Source organism: Pelodiscus sinensis, chromosome 2 (assembly GCF_052426305.1).
Source record: "Pelodiscus sinensis isolate ZL-2025 chromosome 2, ASM5242630v1, whole genome shotgun sequence".
NCBI classification, from domain to species: Eukaryota; Metazoa; Chordata; order Testudines; family Trionychidae; genus Pelodiscus; species Pelodiscus sinensis.
This window is the reverse complement of record NC_143053.1, coordinates 125,138,789-125,148,213: the sequence shown is the minus strand read 5'-3', so window position 1 is coordinate 125,148,213 and position 9,425 is coordinate 125,138,789. Positions and strand designations below refer to the sequence as shown.

General features: G+C 46.6%; 1 pseudogene; it reads left to right on the top strand.

Moving 5' to 3' along the window:
* The first annotated feature begins 2,250 nt into the window (after nt 1-2,250).
* Nucleotides 2,251-3,862, top strand: LOC149525331 (uncharacterized; annotated as a pseudogene).
* The last annotated feature ends 5,563 nt before the right edge of the window (nt 3,863-9,425 follow it).

Genomic DNA, 9,425 nt, shown 5'->3' with positions numbered 1-9,425 from the left:
TGGTTTTGTTATTCCACTATCTTGAGCTATATCAGGAGTTTGATGTGCCTGAATGTTAGACCCCAATCAGGGACTAACCAACTTTGTCCTCCAAAGCCATAGTGGTCTAACGATAATAATATGCCCCCCCAGTGATTATTTCAAAATACTCCCCTTATTTCGAGATAACAAGCAGAGTGTACACACTATCAAAATATTTATTATTTCAAAATAAGGGGCTGGTTATTTTTTTAAAATAACTCCTGCTTTCCTTGGGAAATAAGCTTATTTCAAAATAGTTATTTCAGGAGGTATTATTTCAAATGTAGTTATTTTGAAATAATTTCCTAGTGTAGAGGTGCCCATTGGTGAAAAAGGGAGATGGAGTGTTTTAGGACTGTCATATCATCGACAAAGGTTTGTTTGTTTTTCTAAACTGGAAGAAACAAAGGATCTGTACACTTCAGAATGTTCTCTGGCATCTTCCAATCTGATTGCTAAAGTGTGGCCATTCAGGAAGTGTGATGGATTAATTCTGAATGGGGCTGGGTACCAAGCCTATCTGAGCCTTATCCCTGTCATGAATAGGAGCTGCTAAGGCGGGTCTGACTTACCTGGAGAAGGTTAAGCAGCTCTGGAAATACACTTGAGGGAGGGGACATTGGACATTCAGCCAATAAAATGAAGACAGGAATTTCAAACAGAGAGAGGTTTTTTTTTTCTTCTCTCTTCCTTTGTTTTGAGATCAGAGCAGTTTTCCCCAGGTAACAGGGGAGATGGGTTCTCCCAGGAATGGACTCCTTGAAACATGTAAGTAGGGAAAAGTTTAGATAGTCCATTAGGTTTTATTGATTTCCTTGTTTGGGGATTTGGAAATCCTATCTGAGCTGGTTAATTCTTTTGTTTCTTTTGTGACTAAGGATTACAGGCCAGAGATTTTCCCTGAGTCTATTTCACTCTATGGCTGTTGAACTAGTCTTGCTTTGATAATAAAAGTGTTTTCCTTTTTGTTTTGATTAACTGGTATTGGTTGATTTTTGTGTCCTTAAATCTACATGCCTAAGTTACCAGGAAGGAGCAGAGCCCCATTGTCCTCTGAGGATTCCCTTTGTTTTTTTCCCCAACTCCAAGGAAAATGAAGATGGGGCAGGAAAGGGAGGAGGGAGAATTTTGCCTCAGGGAAGGAATTCCAAGTGATCTCTTCTCGGTAAGAAGATTTATTTTTTTTTATTCTTTTTTTTATTCAAATTGACTTTTGGTAGTGGCAGCACATTTTTTTCTTAGATTTCAGAGAAACTGAGACCGAAAATGTTTGTCTCCGGGAGTTACAGAGACAGATTCATACAGAGTTTATTCTGCTAGCCAGCCCCATGTCTACACTCGGAATACTAGGTTGGGGTATTGAGCCGTGACATGGTGAGCAGCAGTGTGGGTTCCTTTTCTCAACCCAAAATTTTGAAAGGGCACAGGTTTTTCTTTTGACTGGTTGCAAGGTTGTTTTTTTTTTTTTTCCTTTTTGTTTTCTGTTGCTGCCTTGGGGAAAGGCATACAGAAGCTTAACCCTGTAAAGCCAGACAGTCCAACCTAGCTTCTGGGGCAGCTGAATAGCTATGCTGGAATAGGGCAGGGAAACAGCCCAGTGCATGCTTTTGCAGTCGGGCAAAGTAGCCCTAAAGTAACCAAGTGGCACCCCGAGGTGAAAGCAGCCTCAGATCAGGGAAAATGTCCACCTCTGGGGAAGACTCATACCCCAATGAGGAGGGACAGGCATATGAGGTCAGGGGGAAATAATCTTGTGGGGGCAGAAGCAGCGGATGGCAACCCTTCTCCCTCACCACTGTCTTCTTTGTGGGAGTGCCCTTAAGGCAGGCAGATCTCTAATGGTATGTCTACACTACCCCGCTAGTTCGAACTAGCGGGGTAATGTAGGCATACCGCACTTGCAAATGAAGCCCGGGATTTGAATTTCCCGGGCTTCATTTGCAAGTGCGGTATGCCTACATTACCCTCCTAGTTTGAACTAGGGTGGTAGTGTAGACATACCCTAACTGAGAAAGAGATGGAGATCTGCCTAATGATGATGGACAGGGAAGCAGAAATGGAGATGAGGTGCTAGGAGGAGAGGTGGACCAAAATGGAGGCAGAGATGAGGTGAGCGGAAGTGGAAGCACAGATGAGGTGTGCTGAAGCAAAGGCCAAAGTTGCACTGGACACTCCAGGTACCCCAATAACCCTGCTCCAATCACTGTTCAACACCCCAGGAAATTCCCCATGTACCAAGAGGAAGAGAGGGCCTGTCGGGCATACCACATCCCCACCAATCAGTACACGCCAGAATTAAGACCTCAAATCACTGGTCCCATATTAGCGGTAGCAGCTGACATGTCAGAGGATGCCTTGAATGATTATGAACTGCTTAAACAAGAGTCCAGACTGATGATGGGTCTTACTCCTGAACAGGCCCATTGTTGGTTCAGAGGCCTAAAGTGGACTGAAGGAATGCTATTTCCTGAACATACCTGTTGTGTAGTCAAAAGCTGGAAGACATGGATCTCAGGGGAGAAGTCTGAGACCTGGGAAGAGTTATGTCTTCTGATGCAGATGGAACAGCTCCTAGAAGGTGTTCCTGGGGAGATAAAAGGGTACATCCTAGAAAGTCAGTGCTCAGTGCCAGATGGGTGGAGCTGAGAGGGAAAAGCAGTATAGAAAGCAGCCTGTGAGGAAACCAGAAGGGGCATCCCAGAACAGGGGACCGTCCAAGCTCCCACTTCACCAGGACGGACCCTATCCATCTCAAGGGAGACCACAAACATTCTCTCGTCCCCCCACCCTAACCTTCACTTAGCTCCAGTGATACTCCAGTCATGCAATGTTTTATATGTAATTAACCAGGGCATGTAAAGGCTAACTGTTCCAAGAGCATCAACAGACTGCAGCTCATCACACTGGGGTTACACCAAGAAACCTCAGGACCAGATGCCTTATGGATACCTCCAGAGGAAACTGAGACTATGAGAGTGGATGGAAGAGAGGTTGTTGCATGGAGGGACAGCAGAACACAGGTATCCTTGATCCACCAGTTCCTAGTGGACCCCAAATTCATTGACCCAGAGGCCCAAGTCACCTTTCAATCCTTCAAGGCAGATCCTTTTGACCTGCCTACCACTGCATAGCCAGTTAAGTAAAAGCGTTGGTCAGGAACTTGGATCTTTGCTGTCAATGATGACTACACCATTCCTATGCTGGTGAGGGAAGACTTAGTCAACCATGTGAACCAGGCTAAGAGGGTGGGAGTGGTCACTCGCAGCAAGGCTAAGTGGACCTCTACACCTAAAGCCATTCCTAAGCCTCCTACCAGGGTCCAGTCTGTGCAAACAGACACCATCACTGGAGGTGACAGTGCCAGACTCCAGACCCACAACTACAACAGTAGCAGTAAATCCAGTTCCTGAACTCCAGGTGGAACCAGCCCATGAACCAGAATGGGTGGAGCAGCAAGGGCCAGGATTGGAACCAGCCTTAGAGGGTAGCAAGGGGACTGCAGCAGCAGCTGAATCTGTATAAGAGTCCCTGCCTGAGCCTGCAATATAGCCCAGTGCTCCAGCAGAAAGTGGTTCCCCACCAGTAGTGATACCCACCTCACCTGCATCACTTCCAAGGGGCCCGAGCCCGAGCCCAAGTCCAGCCCAGCAAGGAACCAACGTCTCCAGCATCAAGAGAGCAGTTCCGGGCAGAACAGGAAGCACACGAGAGCCTCAAGGGAGCTTGAACGGCAGCCAGAAATGACCCACTGCCTCTCAGCTCTTCTAATTGGTCCAGGTTTGTGGTAGAAAGAAGACTTTTGTACCGAGATTCTCTTTCTCATGGGCACAAGGAGGACTAGTGTCCTCAGAGACAGTTGGTAGCTCCAACTAAGTACTGGGAAAAGCTTAGTCCAAGATCAGCCTAGTGGACATGCTGGGGTGAACAGAACCAAAGACTGGTTGGGAATATGATTCTGCTGGAAGGGAGAGGGCAAAGAAGTGGCTGGCTATGTCCGGACTTGTTAGGTGTGCCAGCAGGTGGGAAAGCCCCAAGACCGGGTCAAGGCATCTTTCCAGCCCCTCCACATTATAGAGGTCCAATTCCAGCGTGTAGCTGTGGATATTATAGGTCCTTTCTCTGTGGATATTATAGGACCTCCAGAGGGAAACAGTTCATACTGACTCTTGTGGATTTTGCCACTCAATGGTCTGAAGCAGTGGCTCTAGGAAGCACTGAGGCCAGGAACATGTCAGGCACTAACAGATATCTTTGCCAGGGTAAGTTGGCCCTCAGAGATCCTCATGGATTCAGGGACTAATTTCCTGACAGAGGCCATGAAATGCCTCTGGGAAGTTCATGAAGTGAAACACCTAGTTGCTACCCCCTACCACCATCAAACAAATGGCCTGGTGGAAAGATTTAATGGGACTTTGCAAGCCATGATACGAAAATTTGTATCCATGGTATTGGTGGCCCTTCAATTCTTCTTCTTTCAACATTTGTGGATAAGAGTTTAGTGTCCTGAGGATACTAAATGTTGAAGTTCTTCTCTCTTAGAAGGAGAAAGACTTAAAAAAAAACCCCAAAGGTAAGGGTGATATTTAAGTATGTGTCTGTAGAGCAGTTGTGGACAACCTGCAGTCCATGGGCTGCATGCAGCCCACTGGGACAACAATTCTGGCCTGCATATGCCCTGTTTGCCTCCCTCCCTCATCTGCCTTTCATGCACAGGGACACTGGAGCCCTGCACTCCCTACTTTTCCCCTCCCTCCCAGTATCACAAATCAGCTGACTAGCACTCCTCACTCCTCCCTCTACCTCCCAGTTCTGGAATGCTTTGTGAATCAGCTATTTGTAATAGGTCTAATACAATAAGCCATGGATTGTACATGGAAGAGACAAGGGTTGGCATATAGTGGCTTCCGCATGAAGCTATTTCTAGCCATGAATCAATAAAGATGTTGAGCAGAAGTTATAAGGTAGCCACATAGAAGCTGTGAAAATGGTCATCCCAAGCACATAAGGGCATCCACTGATGTTACTACAGCAGGTTTGAGTGATATTTGCTTTGAACCACACTTAGCCTGGGTTAGAGTTTGTGTTCTAGAAGGTTGGTCAATGATCATAAAAAGTTTGTGAATATCGATTGAGCTTCCAAACCCTATTTGCAGTCCCCCTTCTAACATTTAAAATTACACTCCTCCTCCGATAAAATTCAAAGATTCTCTTTTTTTATATTGACATTCTCCCATGCTTGTCCTTTAAGGCAAACTAAGAAGATTCCCTTGTAGAAAACTCTTCAGCATGGACTCTTTTACCCAAATCATGAATGAGCTGCAAAGAAAATGTACTAACCCTCAATACAGTAGTGTTAGCATGGAAACATTTTGACTGTTTGTATCTCACTGAAAATATCACTATGAAACATCACCTATAATACCCAGGGGTAGGAAGCTACGAACATGGTAAAGAGGGAATTACTAGGTAGGAGTATGTCTACACTAGCTCGTTAGTTTGAGCTAGGAAGGGTAATTAGGGCAACCGGAGTTGCAAATGAAGCCTGGGATTTAAATATCCCGGGCTTCATTTGCATGTTCCAGGGTGCCACCATTTTTAAATCCCCCTTAGTCCGCACTCCGTGCCCGTGGCTACATGTGGCACGGAGTAGGTAGTTCAAATTAGAGATCCTAATTCAAACTACCGTTACTCCTCATGGAATGCCCTAATTATCCTACCTAGTTCAAACTAACGAGCTAGTGTAGACATACCCTAGGTGAGTTCCTGCTGGAGGACAATTGGAGGTCTATCACATCAACAGCCATTCCTATAATGGTTTGTATCACTTTTAACCCCTGTCCTCTGAATGACATGGCTTAGCTGAGCTTCTGTGCACTTTGCAAATTGAGTCCTTTGTGATTCTGACCATGCTATAAACATGTTCCTCCAATTTATGCTAATGTTGAAATCCCAGTTTGTTATACTTCTAGGCTATCTCTACGGGTATGTCTACACTACCCTCCTATTTCGAAATTTGAATTTCCCGGGCTTCATTTGCATAATTAGGCTTCCTAGTTCGAACTACAGTTACTCTTCGTGGAATGAGGAGTAACGGTAGTTCGAACTAGGAAGCCTAGTTCGAACTACCTAGTTCGTGCCGCGTGTAGCCGCGCGGCACAGGGTTCGAACGAGTGGGTATTTTAAAAATGGCGGAGCCCCACTTATGCAAATGAAGCCCAGGAAATTCAAATCCCGGGCTTCATTTGCAAGTGCAGTATGCCTACATTACCCCGCTAGTTCGAACTAGCGGGGTAGTGTAGACATACCCTGAATTACCAGGTTATTTCGAAATAAGTTATTTTGAAATAATAACTCCTGAAATAACTCTTTCAAAGTAAGCTTCACAAACAGGAATTATTTCAAAATAACAAGCTCATTATTTCCAAATAACAGGGTTCATAGTGTGGATGTTTGCCTTGTTATTTTGAAATAAGGGAAGATATGGCCCTACGTACAAGATGGATCACATAGAATGCTGAACTTTGAGTTTGCTATAGTTGTTTAAATGCTTCACCAAGGAGCACGATTGCATCTGGAAATGAAACAACCTGGGCTATTAGAAGTCATCTTTGGGTAAATGTTATACCCACCAATATCTGAGTCAGAAATGCACTCCAAGGCCGTGTCCAGACTCAGGGGTTTTTTCGGGAAAAGTAGCCTTTTCCCGAAAAAACTTCCCCTGCATCCAGACTCAAGCCGCGTTCTTTCAAAATTATTTCGAAAGAACGCGGCTTTTCTTTCGATGGCGGTAAACCTCAATTTACGAGGAAGAACGCCTTCCTTCAAAAGTTCCTCTTTCGAAGGAAGGCGTTCTTCAATGTAAAGAGGCCGTCTTCGAAAGAGAGCATCCAGACTCGCTGGGTGCTCTCTTTCGAAAAAGCGGATTTTTCTTTCGAAAGATCCGCCTGCAGTCTAGACGCGATCTTTCGAAAGAAGCCTGCAGTCTAGACATAGCCCAAATGTTCTGAGTGACAGAAATGTACTTTAAGAATTCTTCAGTTTCTGAAGAAAAACAATCTTTAGTTTAACAATCTATATTCCATATACACTTGAAGTAATCATTGTTAGCTAAGATGCTTACTGTTTTAACACTCATTTGTAATAGTGTCTCTAATTACGCTATTTTGCTGGCTTCAGCTTCTTCAGAAAATCTGTCCAATCATCCTATTTACTAAATTCTTTATGCTGCTAATGATCTTTTGCTTTCTTATGTTCTTTACATCTTAGCTTAATCGCGTTGACTTATTGTGTGCCATTCCAAAGCTTAAATTTTATTGGACTAGAAGTCATACCCTTCATGCTTCACATCCTTGATAAATGATTTGTAATTTGTTGAAATGCATAGTTCTCTAAATTATTATCTGAAAGTGTGGAGCTTTATTTTGTAAAGGCAAACAGGTTTAGACAGCAGCTTCCTAAAGGTATGCTTACATTACAGCGTTATTTTGAAATATTTTATTTTTAAATACCGTATTTTCCGGCGTATAAGGCTACTGGGCGTATAAGACGACCCCCTAATTTTTTAGTTAAAAGATAGGGTTTTGTCTTATACCCCAGCACCCCTCCTCCTCCCCGGCTTTGCTCCCGGTGTCCCTGGTCTGCTGGAGACGGTCCCCAGCAGACCAGAGGCACCGGGAGCAAAGCCTCAGAAGCGCGGCACCCGCCGCCGCTTTGGCTTTGCTCCCGGTGCCTCTGGTCTGCTGGGGACCGTCTCCAGCAGACCAGGGACACCGGGAGCAAAGCCTCTGAGGACACCCCGGCTGCGGGACAGCCCCGCCGTCGGAGCCCCTCCGCGGCTTTGCAAAGCCTCGGGGGAAGCCGGCGGCAGGGCATCCCATTTGCAAAGCCGCGGAGGGGCTCCGGCGGCGGGGAAGCCGAGGCGCGCCTGGGATGCCCTGCCGCCGGCTTCCCCCGAGGCTTTGCAAAGCCGCAAAGCTGTATACCCAGCGTATAAGACGATCACTGATTTTTGGGGGATGTTTTTTAACATCAAAAGTCATCTTATACACCTGAAAATACGGTAGTTAATTCGAAATAAGTTATTTCAAAATAAGGTGTCTACATACAAAATGGATTTCGAAATAGCATTTTGCTATTTCAAAATAGCACGTCCACACTGATTGGATGCTGAATCTCATTTAAGGGCAACTGAAACCGGTTCCAGCAGAGCATCAGATCAGGGGTTACTTTGTGTGGCTGCTGCCTGAGGCTATCTGAGGCTTGTGCTTAAAGGGACTCCCCTGGACAGCTGGTTCTCAGCTTTCTCTGCTTGCTTGCCTACCTCCATGAGGGACAGCAAAGCATTTTTTTCTCTGTCTGCTTTGGTTGCCCTGACTTGGGCACAACAGTACTCGGCACCATGGAGCCGGAGCTGCCCCTGGGCACTCAGGTACTCATTTTGGATGTGTGTTGTTGCAAGCCTGGCTGCCCTTTCTGCAGGCTGCCTCACAGCATCTGCTGCAGCTCAACTCCCACGCCGTCCTCTGGACCTTCCTGGGGGATGGGGAGGAGCAGCTGCAGCTCCCGGACGCCAGCGTGTCCTGCAGCATCTGGCATCTGGACACCAGCAGTGGCTGGTGGGACCACATCGTCCTGGAGCACTGGGGAGAACAATGGACCCAGAACTTCAGGATGAAGAAGGACACTTTCCTTGAGCTCTGTGAGTGGCTTGCCCCTGCTCTGCAGTGATGGGACATACGCATGAGGCCCGCCTTTCCCCTCCACAAGTGTGTGGCCATCACCCTATGGAAGCTCTACATGACGGATAGCTACCGATCCATGGCAAACCAGTTTGGTGTGGGGAGATCCACCGTCAGAGCAGTGCTCATGCAGATATGGCAATCTCTGGCCACTGTGCTGGGAGCGGGGGGCAAGGAGGTGATGGGCTGTCCCAGGGAAAAGGTGGGAGAGGTGGTGCAAGTCCCCTCCATGGGAGGGTTTGGCTTGTCCCACCCACACTACGGGCTGCCCGTGGTGGCCAGGATTGAAGGGGGGGGTGCTCTCTGAGGCTGTGTCCAGACTCCATGCCTCCGTCGACGGAGGCATGTAGATTAGCCAGCTCGGAAGAGGGAAATGAAGCCGCGATTAAAATAATCGCGGCTTCATTTAAATTTAAATGGCTGCCCCGATCTGCCGATCAGCTGTTTGTCGGCAGATCGGGAGAGTCTGGACGCGATGCCCCGACAAAGAAGCCTTTCTTCATCGACACAGGTAAGCCTCGTGAAACCAGGTTTACCTGTGTCGATGAAGAAAGGCTTCTTTGTCGGGGCATCGCGTCCAGACTCTCCCGATCTGCCGACAAACAGCTGATCGGCAGATCGGGACAGCCATTTAAATTTAAATGAAGCCGCGATTATTTTAATCGC